The sequence below is a fragment of the Raphanus sativus genome, chromosome 4, assembly GCF_000801105.2.
Source record: "Raphanus sativus cultivar WK10039 chromosome 4, ASM80110v3, whole genome shotgun sequence".
Classification (NCBI taxonomy): Eukaryota; Viridiplantae; Streptophyta; class Magnoliopsida; order Brassicales; family Brassicaceae; genus Raphanus; species Raphanus sativus.
Genome location: NC_079514.1, coordinates 1525341 through 1540325, shown reverse-complemented (window position 1 = coordinate 1540325; position 14985 = coordinate 1525341). Strand labels below are relative to the sequence as shown.

The following is a 14985-nucleotide window of genomic DNA, read 5'->3' as shown; positions in this document are numbered from 1 at the left end:
AGTAATATCTTTGTTCCACAAAGAGTCCATCAGCACCTTAAACGCGACTCTCCCCATGGATAATTCTCAAACCTTTCTAAATCCATCACTAGCCTTGCGAGAGTAGCTCGTGTAGCGCTTGAGAACTTTTTCCCTTCAATGAATCCAGTGAAGATGGAAAGGTACGCGAGTCGCTTGCGATCTTCCCTGGACCAATCCCCGCATCTCTTCAGTGCTGCTATTATCTGATCAGTACTTGGCCCAGCTTCCCGATGAACTCCCATCATCTCCCAGAAAGAAACCATCTGTGGGGTAACTTCACATTCTGGTGTCTCAAGGTCCTCGATGTAGTCGCAGTTTAGACCAGTGATGTTTTCAAACTCTAACAGTGAAAACCTCGCAGGTTCTGGACCAACGAGACACCACATCTCGTACTTCTTCTTAATGTCAAGCTTTAAACCGAGCAAGTGGTGAACCAGCCTTGAAGCCCAACCAAATCCCTGCTCCTTGAACTTGATGAAAACTCCCAATCTCGACTCCTTGAGCTCTTCAAATTCAGCATCAGTGAGAGCTTCCCTAAGAGCAGTATGCAACTTCGTGTTATCCGTATGATACGAAATGCTATTGTGGGGTTCTGGCTCTTCCCCTAATGTGTATAACCTACGGGGGAGTTCTGGAATATCCATCCTTTTTGTCTGCAAAATAATCAAAGACAACAATAGAAGTCAGAACACAAGCTAAATCAATCACGCCTTAATTGTTACTCCAGACGACTTAGTAGACGACTTAAATATAAGTCGTCTAGAAAGTCGTCCAACTGGACGACTTAGTTGACGACTTATATTTAAGTCGTCTGGAAAGTCTTCCAAATGGACGTACTAAGTCGTCCAGGTTGAAGACTTTCCAGACGACTTACTTACAAGTCTTCCAGTAGAAAAATTTCAAGCGGACCTGATTAGTCGCAGAAGGAGTTCGAGTACTCGTCATTGTGGTTATAGATCTGAAAAAATAAACGTGAAACGGTGAGAATGAGTAAATTGAAAGAGACAACGTTTTATGTTCATCTTTTCCACGAGTTTGATGACTTACCGGCGTTAGGGTTTACAGAGAAACGGCGCTACGGTTTACAGAGAAGAAGCGGCGGCGCTAGGGTTTAGAAGAAGCGGCGGCGCTAGGGTTTAGAAGAAACGGCGGTGCTAGCTAGTGTTTAGAGTAAGCGGCGGTGAGAACGTTGGTGAGCACGGTGGCGAGGGCGACGGTTTGTTCGGAAATAGTGGAAGCGGGGGCGCTAGGGTTTAGAGGAATCGGCGGCGCTAGGGTTAGAAGAAGCTGCGGCGACAACGGTGAGAATGAAGTGAGATAGATAGCCGACGTTGAGAACGATGGTTGTTCGGAAATAGTGGGAATTCGAATCGCCTTTGATATCGCCGGTGAGAGAGAACTGTTAGGGTTTCTGTTCGCGGAAAATGAAAAAAAAAAAAAAAATCACCTTATATATTGGGTAAATAATCCGGTTAGCTTTAAAAGTACATTGGTAAACTTTAAGGTTTGGTCCGGTTTAGACGACTTATTCTGGCTGATAATGTACATCAGACGACCTAATATTTAGTCGTCTGGGAACAGAAGACTAAATATTAAGTCGTCCAATACCCTAAAATGAACCCCTAAACTAAAATGACTAAATTAACTTACTAACCACGTTATAAAATCAAATTATACTTCAATAGTGTTTACTATACACAGAAACGAACACGCCTAGGTAATTTTAAAAATTTTCAAAAACGGTTTTAATGCTTTCCAAAATCTAACCCTAAGAACACATACAATACTACAACATATGTTGATGAAACATAAACTAAAGAATATCATGACTCACTACTTTCACTCATCTGGGCTGAAAACAATTGAAATTTGTTATATATTAATTTATATCTCTTAAGACATATGTTAATTACATAATTCCAATTTTTCACTTATCAAAATATTTTTTACAAAATTTTTAAATTATGTTTAAGAATAACTGTCCAGACGACTTAACTTAAAGTCGTCTGGACGACTTATTTTCAAGTCGTCTGTTTACAGACGACTTGCGAGGGGTAGAAACGTAAAAAAAAATCCGTTTTTTTGTTTGTTCACAAGGAGATAGTTGTAATTTCAATAGCCTTTTAAGTTACTTTTGCCTTTGACCCAAGTTGGGGTACTCTTTTGGGTTTGACTCCAAGTTTTGAGTCACAATTGGTAATTCTCCCTTAAAGTATGCTAGATGATAAAAAAAGGTTAGAATCTAAAAGCTTATAGGAAACGGTCACAAGAAAGATTATGTTTATGTATTACGGTCAACAATTACAGTTGAAATATGATAAACCGTTTTGGACCATAGAATTCATCGGACACGAATTAATCATCATTCATCATCCTTTTTTTGATCAGAGGTCCTTTTTTCTTTTCTTTATGTTTACCGATCAGAAGTTCTTGAATACCACAATTTCGGAAAGGGTTGACACTTGTGGAGACCACTGGCCACCGCAACAAAGAAAAAAATGGCAGATACACAGAAGATAAATAGCCACCCACTATATCTTTTTTTTTCACTATATCCTAAAACGAATTTTCGGCACATATATATTACATCATTGCCTACGACTGCTGATATCTACTGATTATGATCAATGTGAAGCAAATTTTGAATCCTTGCGATATAGTCATGTGCCAGTGGTTCCGTTTCCTGTACAATAAGACACCAGTCCTTATATGTAAAGAACAACATTGATCATTTAATGCAATTGCTGAAATAAGCTCTCTTGCTTCACAAGATATCAATTCCTCCCTTGGGTTTTAGAGAGCTAATCCGCCTCAGTGGAGATGTAATTGCATCTATTAGCTACATATATTTCCATATTCCCGGCATGTTCTCTAGCTAGTGGTCAACTACAGGTTTAACCGACATGAACAGAGGGTTTCTCTTACTAGTTTGGCCTAATTTCTTGTTCTCACAAATGATGACGTTATCTGACATCACTCAATCTCTATCCAGCTATTGTAATATCTCGCGAAGCTCTTCACTTGGAAGGCAAGCTAGAAACGTAACTAGAGGATTGAGATAAGGGCAAAACTGGATTTTGCATGACAAACTTGCTTCTCCGATCGCTCTCGACTCACTAAATGGTCAACTACTTCCACTGCCCTTGATTAATTATTGGCTCCTTCGTGTAACAAAACTGTTATGAATTGTGCCATTGTGGATAGCCTATCTTCTCATTTTAATTTTATTAAAAATCTCGGATAAAACAGACGAGAGAACCATTCTTTCTCTTTTACCCTTTCCTTTTTTTTTTTGTCTTTGAAAGAGGAGAACCATTCACGTCTGAATTTTATCTGTTTTCTTACTTTTGTTGCGGCAGGTTAATGTTGTTCCTTGTTTGTTTTGACTAAGAACTCGAGTGTTTCAACTCACTGTTTTTCTTTATATGTGACTTAACCTACTCAACATTTCTTGACTGTTTTTATTTACATGTGAATCGGATCTTTATTTTCTTTCTTCTGATTTGATCTGATCTCATACAACTTTTCTTTTGTTCTTTATCTGTTGAATTTGAAGGATATTGAAAACTGGACACCCTGAACCACATCTTCCATGGATCAGGTGGGTCATACCCTTGACTTTGCTAATACTTATTTCCAATCCATCTTGTGATGATAAAGAAAAACACACCCAACTAAAATTCAGTTTGTAGCAGATAATATGTTACGATCCCTTGTATAATACGCGTTTCTGATGAAATTTTGAATTTGCAGTTGCAAGTTAAGACAAAGGTTTCTCTAATGGAAGCGTACATGACAAGTAAACTCTTAAGGCAATGTAAGAGCACCCACAATATAGATAGATAATTTCGGACGAGCAATACGCACCGTTTTGCTAAAAGGCGATTTTGGCGACACGAAAGGCGATCGAAGGTACGACGGATCTCAACGCTTCCGGAGCAGGATCTGGGCCTCCGATGGAGGATCCGGACCATCTACTGTCTCCGATGACGGCTAAGGGTTCTACGGTTACGGTTACGAAGGATAAGGAGATTCAAGATGTGTTGAGGGTGGAAGAGCGAGGAGTTTCGGATTTGGGTGAGAAGGGAAGGAGTCAGTCTCCGATTAAGCAGAAGGAGAAGCAAACTTGGGTATCGGTGGCGCAGGGGAAGCAGACTATGAAGAAGTACGAGTTTGATATCTCGATTTCAAATGGAGAAAGCTCTGTAGAGGTACCTTCTGAGATCATTGAGAAAGCGAATCCACTGTGGGAGGATTTTGTCATTGCAAGGTTTCTGGAGAAGGCTCCTCATGTAGCCAAAGTACACATGATTCTGAACAAGATATGGGCGTTTGGGGATAAAACACAGAAGCTAGATGTCTATGAGATGGATGAGATGACGATGAGGATTAGAATCACAAATGAGAAAGTTAGAAGCAAGGTGGTGAGGCGTGGAATGTGGAACATAGCAGGAGTTCCAATGGTTGTATCAAAGTGGTCACCGGAGGAAGACGCATCAAAGGCAGGACTGATACCTCTCTGGGTACATGTCACAAATGTGCCTATGAGTATGTACTCCTGGGAAGGACTTAGCTTCATTACGAGTGCTGCTGGAGAGCCGGATCATCTTCACCCGGAAACAGTGGCATGTACAAACTTTGAGATAGCTAAAGTCTTTGTTAATGCAGATCTGACTAAGGAACTACCGCAGAAAATTAACTACAACATTCAAGGAGTGCAAACAACGGTTCATTTCATGTACCCGTGGTTGCCTCCGAGATGTGTTAAATGTGGAAGATGGGGCCACTATGAAACTTTCTGCAAAGAGAACAAAAAGGAATCTGTAGAAGAGGAGAAGATTCAAAAGCCGGGGGAGAAGGAAGATTCTGTAAGTAAAGAGAGTGAAGATGGAAAAATAGAGGAAACTGCTATTATGTCAAAGGAAAAGGGAGGTGATAAAGAAGAGGAGAAAAACGAAGGGAATGATGATGGGAAGAAAACTGATGAAAAAGAGATAGAAGATTGGAAAACAGTATCTGCTGAGAAAACTAGAAGAAGCCCAAAACCTCAGGCTTTGCAATTTGGTCAAGTGACAATTGCAACACCTTCAAGATTTGCGGCTTTAAGAAATACAAATGAGAAGGGAGAAGAAATAGATAAGGAGGAAGTTGAGGAAGTTGAGGAAGTTGGGGAAGAGGAGGGAAAAGAAGATTTGAGGGAGGAAGGAGAAGATGAAGTATATCAGAGGAGATTTGAGGAGAGTATTGAAGATAAAGTGAAAGAGATAAAGAAAGGGAGAGCTCGACAAACTCTTCCGAGGCAGTCGAAAACGAATCACAGGGTGGTGATTGATAGGGGTTCCAATAAAAATCTCTAAATGGCGGGGTTCTTCTGGAATATGAGGGGTTTTAATAAAAGTACTAAGCATGAAGTGGTAAGGAGTTGGGTTAATAATCATTCTTTTCTATTTGGAGGTCTTATTGAAACGAGAGTAAAGGAGAAAAAGGCAGGAATAATTGTTTCTAATGTTTTTCAAGGTTGGGAGTTTATGTCGAACTATGAGTATAATAATTTGGGAAGGCTATGGGTGGTGTGGAAACCGTCAGTGAGAATGTCGCCGGTGTTCAAGAGCAGCCAAATTGTCACTTGTTCTGTTCTGTTACCGGGTGAAAAGGAGGAATTTTTCTGCTCTTTTGTGTACGCTTTGAACACAGTGGAAGAAAGAAGAAGTCTTTGGGAGGATATAAGGTGTCATCATGAAGCGCCGATATTTAAAAATAAAAGGTGGATTCTTATGGGAGACTACAATGAGATATTAGATGGTGGAGAGCACTCTGGTTTTGAGAACACGGCAAGGATACCTGTCGGTATGAGGGAGTTTCAGGAGGTTGTCAGTCACTGCCGGTTGACAGACTTGGGATATCATGGGCCACTATTCACTTGGTGTAATAAAAGAGAGGAGGGTTTGATTTGCAAAAAGCTGGATAGGGTTCTGATAAATGAAGAATGGCTAAATGATCAAAGAGCTTACTGTGTATTTGAAGCAGGAGGTTGTTCAGATCACTTGAGATGTAGAATCCATTTTGAGGGTGAAAAAGAGAGGAAGCGAAGGCCTTTCAAGTTTACAAATGTGATAGCCAAGATGCCAGAATTTATGCCTCTTATAGAAGATCACTGGAGAGATAAGGAGGTGCTGTATCACTCTACATCAGCTATGTTCCGACTTACTAAGCACCTAAAGGCCTTAAAACAACCTCTAAGGTCGCTTAGTAAATTGAAGCTGGGAGATTTGGCAAAAAGAACTAGAGAAGCTTATAATAGTCTTTGTCTTAAGCAGAAGGAGACATTGGAAAGGCCAAATGAAGAGTCAATAAAAGAGGAAGTCAAAGCGCATGAGAAGTGGCAGAGGTTAGCAGAAATTGAAGAGGAGTGTTTGAAACAGAAGTCAAAGCTCCACTGGTTGGACGTAGGTGATGGTAACAATAAGACTTTTCATTGTGCTGCCAAAGTAAGAGAAGTAAGAAACACTATCCATGAGATCTTGTGTGCGAATGGAGTAACTGTCACGAAGGAGGAAGAAATTAAAAAAGAGGCAGAGCGTTTCTTTGATGAGTTCATGTCAACACAGCCGGAAGATTATGAGGGAGCTACGGTTGATTACTTGAAAGATCTTTTGGGTTTTCAATGCAGTGAGACTGACTGTACCAATCTATTGAGGGAGGTCACGAAAGAAGAAGTTAAAGAAGTTCTGTTCAAAATGCCGGGTAGTAAAGCCCCTGGCCCGGATGGATATACAACAGAATTCTTCAAAGGAGCTTGGTCAATCATTGGAGATGATGTCACTGTAGCGGTTCAGTCTTTCTTTTTGATGGGGTTTCTGCCTAAAGGACTCAACTCAACCATCTTATCTTTAATCCCGAAGAGAAGTGAGGCTAAGGAGATGAAGGATTACAGGCCAATTTCATGCTGTAACGTCCTCTATAAGGTGATTTCAAAGCTTTTGGCTAATAGACTGAAGAGAATTCTACCCAAATGCATTACGTGGAATCAATCAGCATTCATAAAAGAGAGGTTGCTGATGGAGAATGTCTTACTGGCAACGGAGATAGTGAAGGATTATCACAAGACTGATATTTCGCCAAGGTGTGCAATGATGATTGACATATCGAAAGCTTTCGACTCTGTTCAATGGACATTTCTCGTCAACACTTTGAAAGCTCTTGGCCTTCCGGATCGCTTCATACATTGGATCTCTCTCTGTATCACTACGGCTTCTTTCTCGGTTCAAGTGAATGGGGAATTGGCTGGGTATTTTCAGAGCAAGAGGGGCTTACGACAAGGATGTTCATTGTCGCCATATCTATTTGTGGTGTGCATGAATGTGCTTTCTAGGATGCTTGATGATGCTGCAGCGAGAGGGAGGTTCGGGTTTCATCCAAAGTGTAAGAACATAAACCTTACTCACTTATGCTTTGCGGATGATTTGATGATTTTTGGAGATGGAACCAAGAGATCTATAGAGGAAATTCTGAAAGTGTTTAAAGAATTTGACAAGATATCTGGTCTCAAAATCAGTTTGGAGAAATCAACTTTGTTTTTGGCGGGTGTTACAGAGCAAAATCAAGAAGATATTCTCCATCACTTTCCTTTTGCGAATGGTAAGCTTCCTGTTCGATATCTTGGTCTTCCACTGCTAACGAAGAACATGACTGTTTTGGATTACCTGCCTCTCATAGAAAAGATAAGAAAGAGAATAGGTTCATGGACGGGACGATTCTTGTCTTACGCAGGGCGTCTCCAATTAATCCAATCAGTGATAAATAGTCTTGCGAATTTTTGGATGGCAGCGTTTAGGCTTCCAAGTGGTTGCCTAAAAGAAATAGAAAAGCTTTGCTCAGAGTTTCTATGGTCGGGGCCTGAACTAAATGGTAGGAAGATAAGAGTGGCTTGGTCTGATGTCTGTAAAAAGAAAGAAGAAGGAGGCTTAGGTGTGAGGAGGTTGAAAGAAATAAATTTGGTCAGTTGTTTGAAGCTTATTTGGAGGATACTTTCTACGAACTCGATGTGGGTGAACTGGATCAAGATCTATCTTATCAGAAAAGGCTCTATATGGTCGGTTAAGGAGAATACACAGCTGGGGTCTTGGATGTGGAAGAAAATTCTGAAAACTAGGGAGATAGCAAAGAAGTTATACCGAGTAGAAGTTCGAAATGGGAAAAGCGCTTCTTTTTGGTATGAAAGTTGGTCTTCTCTTGGATGCTTGAAGGATTTACTGGGTAATGGTAGTCCCTTTGACTTGGGTATCTCAACTGAAGCTACAGTGGAGGATAGCTGGAAGCATAGAAGAAGGAATCACCGTGTTCTTATTCTCAACAGAGTAGAAGAAGAGATTGAGAGTTGTAAAATTAAGAGAACGCAAGAGGAGGATGTGTCATTGTGGAAAAATTCAAAAGGTCATTACAAGAGATCTTTCTCTTCGGGTGAAACATGGAGAGCTACAAGAGAGATCCATCAACAATGTCAATGGCATAAAGAGGTTTGGTTCAAATATACCACACCAAAATACTCTTTCATCTTATGGCTTGCTATGAAAGGAAGAATGACAACAGGGGATCGCATGAGAAACTGGAATGGTGGAGCTAACATAAATGTATCTTGCGTTCTATGTAACGAGCCACTAGAAACAGTTGAGCATCTCTTCTTTGAGTGCAGTTATTCTGCAGAGATTTGGGAAACTTTGATGAAGGGGGTTCTACTAGATAAGACTACAGTAAAATGGGAGGAGTTGATGAGAATAATGAGAGACAGTTCAAATGGGAAGATGAAACAGTTCATCATTAAGTATGTGTTTCAAACTTCAGTATATATGATATGGAGGGAGAGGAACAGAAGAAGGCATGGAGAGAAGGCCTCGACAACGAGTTTGTTAATAAAGCTCATTGATAAAAATTTGCGGAACAAGCTTACACTTGTGCAGAGGAAGGGAGATATGGATATTGGGAAGGGGATGATCTATTGGTTTAGCACAAGATAGTTAAAAAGTTGTTCTGTTTGAAGTTTTAAGCTTGTTTTAAAATTTGGATGAGGTTACACTTGATGTACAAAGGTCTTTTTCTTTTGAATTAAATTTAACATTCAATTCAAAAAAAAAAAAAAAAAAAAAAAAAAAGAGCACCCACAATGGGGATGATGATGAATCCTTAGCGCTAATTCTTAGGGTAGTTTTAATTAAATATGATTAATTTTCGTAATAGAGCTAAGGATTGGTCCGTCGGAAGGGATTAAGAGCATGATTATTGCAAAGTTTCTTAGCAAAAGTCCTTAATACACATATATGTATATATATATATATATATTATATATGCGTATGTAATTGTTTGCTAAGAACTTTACAGAAACCAAAACCAAAAGTTTCTTAATTAAGGAACTTTCGGTTTCGGTTTCCGTAAAGTTCTTAGCAAACAATTACATACGCATATATAATATATACATATACATATATATACATATATCTGTATTAAGAACTTTTATTAAGAACCTTTGCAATAATCATGCTCTAAGGATCAAATCCTTAACGACGTGGCAAGGCGTGAGTGGTCCGGTTGTTTCGCGTGTGAAAAAAAAATTCACTCTCTTTATCACGAAAAAAAAAATCGAGAGCAAGACGAAAAAGACGAAGAGGAAGGAGATCTTAGGGACCTTGGTATGAATGGGTTTTCTGTGATCGGACACAGAGGAAATGGTATGAATGTGTTGCAATCTTCTGATCGGAGAACCAGAGGGTTATAAAGAAAACTATATCCTCTCTTTCAATTCCGCAGCCAAGTTTCCGATCGATTTCATTGAGTTCGACGTTCAGGTTGGTTTCTTCTCCACCTCTGTTAGATTAGGTTAATCTTTCATGGTTTTGTTTTTTTTTGATAAGGGTTAGATTTGTGTGGAAGAAGATTCTGATTTTTGAATCTTTATTTTTTTTTGTTTCTCCTGGGGATGGATGCTATCTATAGTTTCTTAGAATAGATATGAACATATGAACAAGAAGATTCAAGAAAGAGAGATGGCCATGAAAAGTGAATCCAAGAGCTTTGTGTGTGGTTGTTTCTGTTTTGGTAGGTGACAGAAGATGATTTTCCAGTCATTTTCCACGATCATTTTCCACGATCATTTTTGTATTTATCGTGTTCAGGGTGTCGTTAATGAGAGTAGAGTGACTGACTTGAGCCTTTCTGAGTTTCTCCTCTATGGACCTCAGAACGAAGCAGGAAGCAAGAGGAGATAGCCAACTGCGTTGAGCACTGCAGTGTTCCCGTTGTCAAAATACCTGGCTTTGGATCGGTCTGATTGCTCTGCAGCTGTCTGGTCAAGAACGGGAAGCTTGACAGTTGCATCAAGTTGTTTGACCAGATGAAGCGCGATGGTCTTAAACCAGATGTTGTTACCTATAATACGGTATGTCATTCTTATATGCCCAAATGCAACATCTTGTTTTTGTATAGGTTCTATAATATGTTTTTTTTTCCTTCTTTGATGTCTATTAGCTGCTTGCAGGTTTCATCAAGGTGAAAAATGGGTTCCCTAAGGCTATGGAACTCGTTGGAGAGCTGCCACAGTTAAGTAACATCTTATTTGGTTCTTGGTTCCTGGGAGATTATGTGGCACTTCACTGATATCGTCTTTGATATGTAAAGTGGTGGATGCTGTTTCAATTGTGGGGGAGTACCTGAAGGCAGAGCCTTGGTTGAAGATTCTCTATGATCATCTTGGGTACTTCTCTTGTGTCAAAAATCTGAAACCCTTAGATAATCAAAATCATACGTCCTTGCAAAGTGTTCATTATGTTTGGTTTTATCTTGCAGTCTGGAGTTTGTTGACCCAACGATAAAAGAAACCAATACAGAGAATCTTCCAAATGCAAATGAGAATATGATGGAATGCTCAAATTCATTACAGGTGTGTGTATGCTTCATTGCAAAATCTGTAGTTAAGGATTCTATAATAAGTAATACCATTGGACACAAAATATAAACTACAATCCTTCACTATTTAAAAAGTAAAGAAAAACAAAATAAATTAGTTTTATATTGTTAAGGACTCCAGTGGTGGGTAACACCATTGGAGATGGTCTAATACAAGTACCGAAAGCCTAGGAGAACCGTTGCTGGATGATGTAAGAGTTCTGTTGTTTTTTTATTCTCTTCTCTTACAATCGATCTATCCAGTATCCACCTCAAATAAAATAGTGTTTTGTCCAAATTGTGTTGATTGACTCAGATGATAAACTAGAAAAATTTCCTCGGTTTTGATCCTAAGTATAATACACAAAAATCAAAATGACTCAAATGTTATATGATATTTATACTTCTAGAGTTAAATAGTCTAAAATTAAGGTTTAGATCTGAGGAGTGAAGTTTTGAAGTGGTTTTAAGATATTCTTTTTAAAATTAATATTTAAAAAATTAAAATAATAATTTTAAAATAGTATCAAAAAGAATTTTGGATTTCAAATTTGAATTTCGAAAAAAAACATTTGAAAAATATATTTTGAATTGAAAAACGTATTCTCGAAAGTAATATTAAAAATTATTTATTTAAATAATTATTTATAGTTATATATACGTTTTGAGTGAAGTATTTTTGGTCATTTTTGTTTGTGTGCTATTTTGGTCATAAAAATTCAGTTTTGGAGTTTTTAAGGAGACGTTGTTTAAAAAAAAAAGAAGAAGTTTTTAAGGAGATTTGCAAGATAAACTAATGCTGTCTACTTAAAAAAGAGTGCTCTCGTCTGTTTTGTTTGTCGTTAACGTTAGTTTACAAACAACTACGACGATCGATAATATAATACTCTTCCTTTTGCTATCACAAATGACGAAAAACGTTAAAAAAATATATAGTCAATGCAAAAGTTTGATATATATAGTGGTTAATAGCTACTGATAATCAAGTGTTAACAAACAACCTTCAACATTAACCTTAAAAAAACAAGGGTGAAATATATTAATAAGATTTTTAGTCCTAAGTTGGTGTGTTGAAGGAAAATTCAAAAGAAATGGAACTAGAAACTGAAAAAGCGGACAAGCAGATTGCAACAGTTTCGCATGTGGCTCGACATATGGTCGGAGACAACAGTGACACTGGTCAGAGTGTAAAGGAAGAGGTGAAGAAGCAGTTTTGGCTCTCTGCTCCACTCATCGGTGTGAGCCTCCTCCAGTACTCTCTCCAAGTCATCTCCGTCATGTTCGTTGGCCATCTCGGCTCACTTCCTCTCTCCGCTGCCTCCATAGCCACCTCATTTGCCTCAGTCACCGGCTTCACTTTCCTGGTTCTTCTCTCTCTCTCTCTCTCTCTTCATAATTGCTTTGATCTCTACACCATGGATTGGCTTTTTGATTAGATTTTTCAAACAGATGGGCACAGCGAGTGCGTTGGAAACACTTTGTGGCCAATCATACGGAGCAAAGATGTATGGAAAGCTAGGCATCTACATGCAGAGAGCCATGTTTGTTCTGCTCATACTCTCCATTCCTCTGTCGATCATTTGGTCATACACTGAGAACATCCTAGTCTATGTCCACCAAGACAAATCCATCTCTAAGCTTGCAGGCTCATACGCTCAATACATGATCCCAAGCATCTTCGCTTACGCGCTTCTTCAATGCCTAAACAGGTTCTTGCAAACGCAGAACAACGTGTTCCCTGTATTTGTATGCTCTGGAATCACTACTTGTCTTCACGTGCTTCTCTGTTGGGTCTTGGTCTTGAAGTCTGGTCTAGGACACAAGGGAGCTGCTCTTGCTATCTCGGTCTCTTATTGGCTCAACGTCATTCTTCTCTCGTGTTACGTTAAGTTCTCAGCTTCTTGCTCACAAACATGGACCGGTTTCTCCATAGAGGCTCTTAGCCACATCCCTGCTTTTATGAAGCTTGGTTTCCCTTCCGCAGTTATGGTCTGGTACATTGTCCTTACTCTAATGATATATTTAGTACATGTTGGTTGTATATTGTTTATAGTGTCATGAGACTGAGGTGTGAACATGGTTGATAGCTTAGAGCTATGGTCGTTCGAGCTTCTGGTACTCTTGTCAGGTCTACTTCCTAATCCGGTTTTAGAAACTTCAACTCTTTCAATCTGGTAAGACTAGATTATTTGTACATTCTATCTTTGTTATTTTGATACAAAATTATTGTTTCTATTAATTTCTACAAATTCTCAGCCTTAATACTTCATTAACGCTCTGGATGATACCAGTTGGCCTTGGTGGCACTGCAAGGTAAGTACACAAATAACCTGAAAAAAATGAGGATCCAAACTCAGTAATGTTGGTAACACTGTTTTTTTTCTCGGTCACTAGCACGAGGATCTCGAATGAGCTAGGAGCAGGGAATCCAAAAGAGCAAAGCTGGCTGTACGTGTTGTTGTAGCTATAGTAATCGTAGAGGGTATTATGATGGGATCAATTTTGTTAGGGGTACGGAATAAACTGGGATATGCTTTCAGCAGCGATCCAAAAGTCATCAGTTATGTAGCATCAATGATACCAATTGTAGCAGCAGGCAACTTCTTGGACGGATTCCAATGCGTTCTGTCAGGTTCTTCCATCAATAAAACAAAAAGATAAAGTTTGTGAGAGTAACAACTATTTGCATGTTGAAACTTGAAACCTAGTTGTATGTTTTTTTTTTATTACAGGAGTTGCTAGAGGGTGTGGATGGCAGAAGATTGGAGCTTGTGTGAATCTCGGCTCATATTATCTAGTTGGAGTTCCGTTGGGGTTATTACTAGGTTTCCATTTACATCTTGGTGGTCGGGTAAGATCAAACAAGAATACTCAAGAGATTCTTAATCTTACAAGTTACAACCAATGGTGGATCTAGAAAACTATTTTGTGAGAGGCAAATCATACATGAACATAAAATATAAATGAATTGTGGATATATTATAGAAATTAAAAATTTGTTAGTCACAATTCCTTGGCTCACCTACATCCTCTACTGGTTACAGCATCATGATATCAGAATAGAGGTGCATAGTATAATATATTAATATCACTTGCTTTTATTTTTAGGGGCTTTGGCTGGGAATTGTAACGGCTTTAATTGTTCAAGTGCTGTCTCTTTCCACCATCACATTAGTTACAAACTGGGATAAAGAGGTAATCAGAAGTCTGCTGTGTTATCTAGTTTTGGTTCAAGGATCTCGTTTTATGTAATTTCTATCTCTGCTATTTTGAAAGGCCAAGAAAGCTAAAGACAGAGTCGGATCTTCGGATAATGAGGTTAGAGAAGCTGAAGCCTCAATCCTATAGCAGTGGCTCACTCAGGAATACTTCGGTCTTTTTTGCATCGTCCTGTTTTCAAATTGCATCTTCTCGGTGAGCTTGAAGCTTTCCACATGCTTTTGGTAATGTAGTATTCATGGTAGAAGAAACTTATACCGAGTAGAGAGTAAGTTTTTGGCAATAATTGAACATGCATTTTACCAACAAGAAAAAAGCAATTGAACCTTCATTACTAAATATACCAGTGAATGGCAAAATAAATAAATAAATATTAGCAAGAAGGCAGCAACATGGAGTGCCATGATTCATATGATACGGGTTACAATGCAAATCCAATTGTAAATTACTACAAGTAGATTATAAACTCAGGAGACAATGCAATATCCATTGTAAAAATATTTTTTTGTTTGAATCAATTTAACATTTTAAAAAAAAAGAAGAATATATAATCGGGTTGGCATTGGTATCATTTACTGATTTATTCACACCAATTTGGATTATATTTTTCCATTTATAGTAAAATCAAGGCATATCATAAATTATGCAGATTAATTGAAAAAGTGCTTACAGTTATTGAAATTTTATTGTAACAAAATATAGTTTCTCTCTTTCAGCTTAATTATCGTTTTATTTTTTTATTATAAAATAAGTGTTATTTTAATATATCAATGCAAAATTTGTTAATACTATGTTACAATTTATTTTTCT

General features: G+C 38.4%; 2 long non-coding RNA genes and 1 pseudogene across 2 annotated transcripts; 2 read left to right on the top strand and 1 right to left on the bottom strand.

Annotated features, from left to right (window-relative positions):
- Nucleotides 1-411: 411 nt before the first annotated feature.
- Nucleotides 412-1945, bottom strand: LOC130511492 (uncharacterized). Its single transcript, XR_008944970.1, has 3 exons — nucleotides 1069-1945; nucleotides 931-979; nucleotides 412-674 (listed from the first exon to the last, which is right to left on the bottom strand). It is a non-coding gene; the product is annotated as an uncharacterized LOC130511492 (long non-coding RNA).
- A 1208-nt stretch (nucleotides 1946-3153) lies between these two features.
- Nucleotides 3154-9281, top strand: LOC130511616 (uncharacterized). Its single transcript, XR_008945109.1, has 3 exons — nucleotides 3154-3622; nucleotides 3775-3838; nucleotides 9256-9281. It is a non-coding gene; the product is annotated as an uncharacterized LOC130511616 (long non-coding RNA).
- A 278-nt stretch (nucleotides 9282-9559) lies between these two features.
- On the top strand, nucleotides 9560-14516 carry LOC130494729 (protein DETOXIFICATION 17-like; annotated as a pseudogene).
- The last annotated feature ends 469 nt before the right edge of the window (nucleotides 14517-14985 follow it).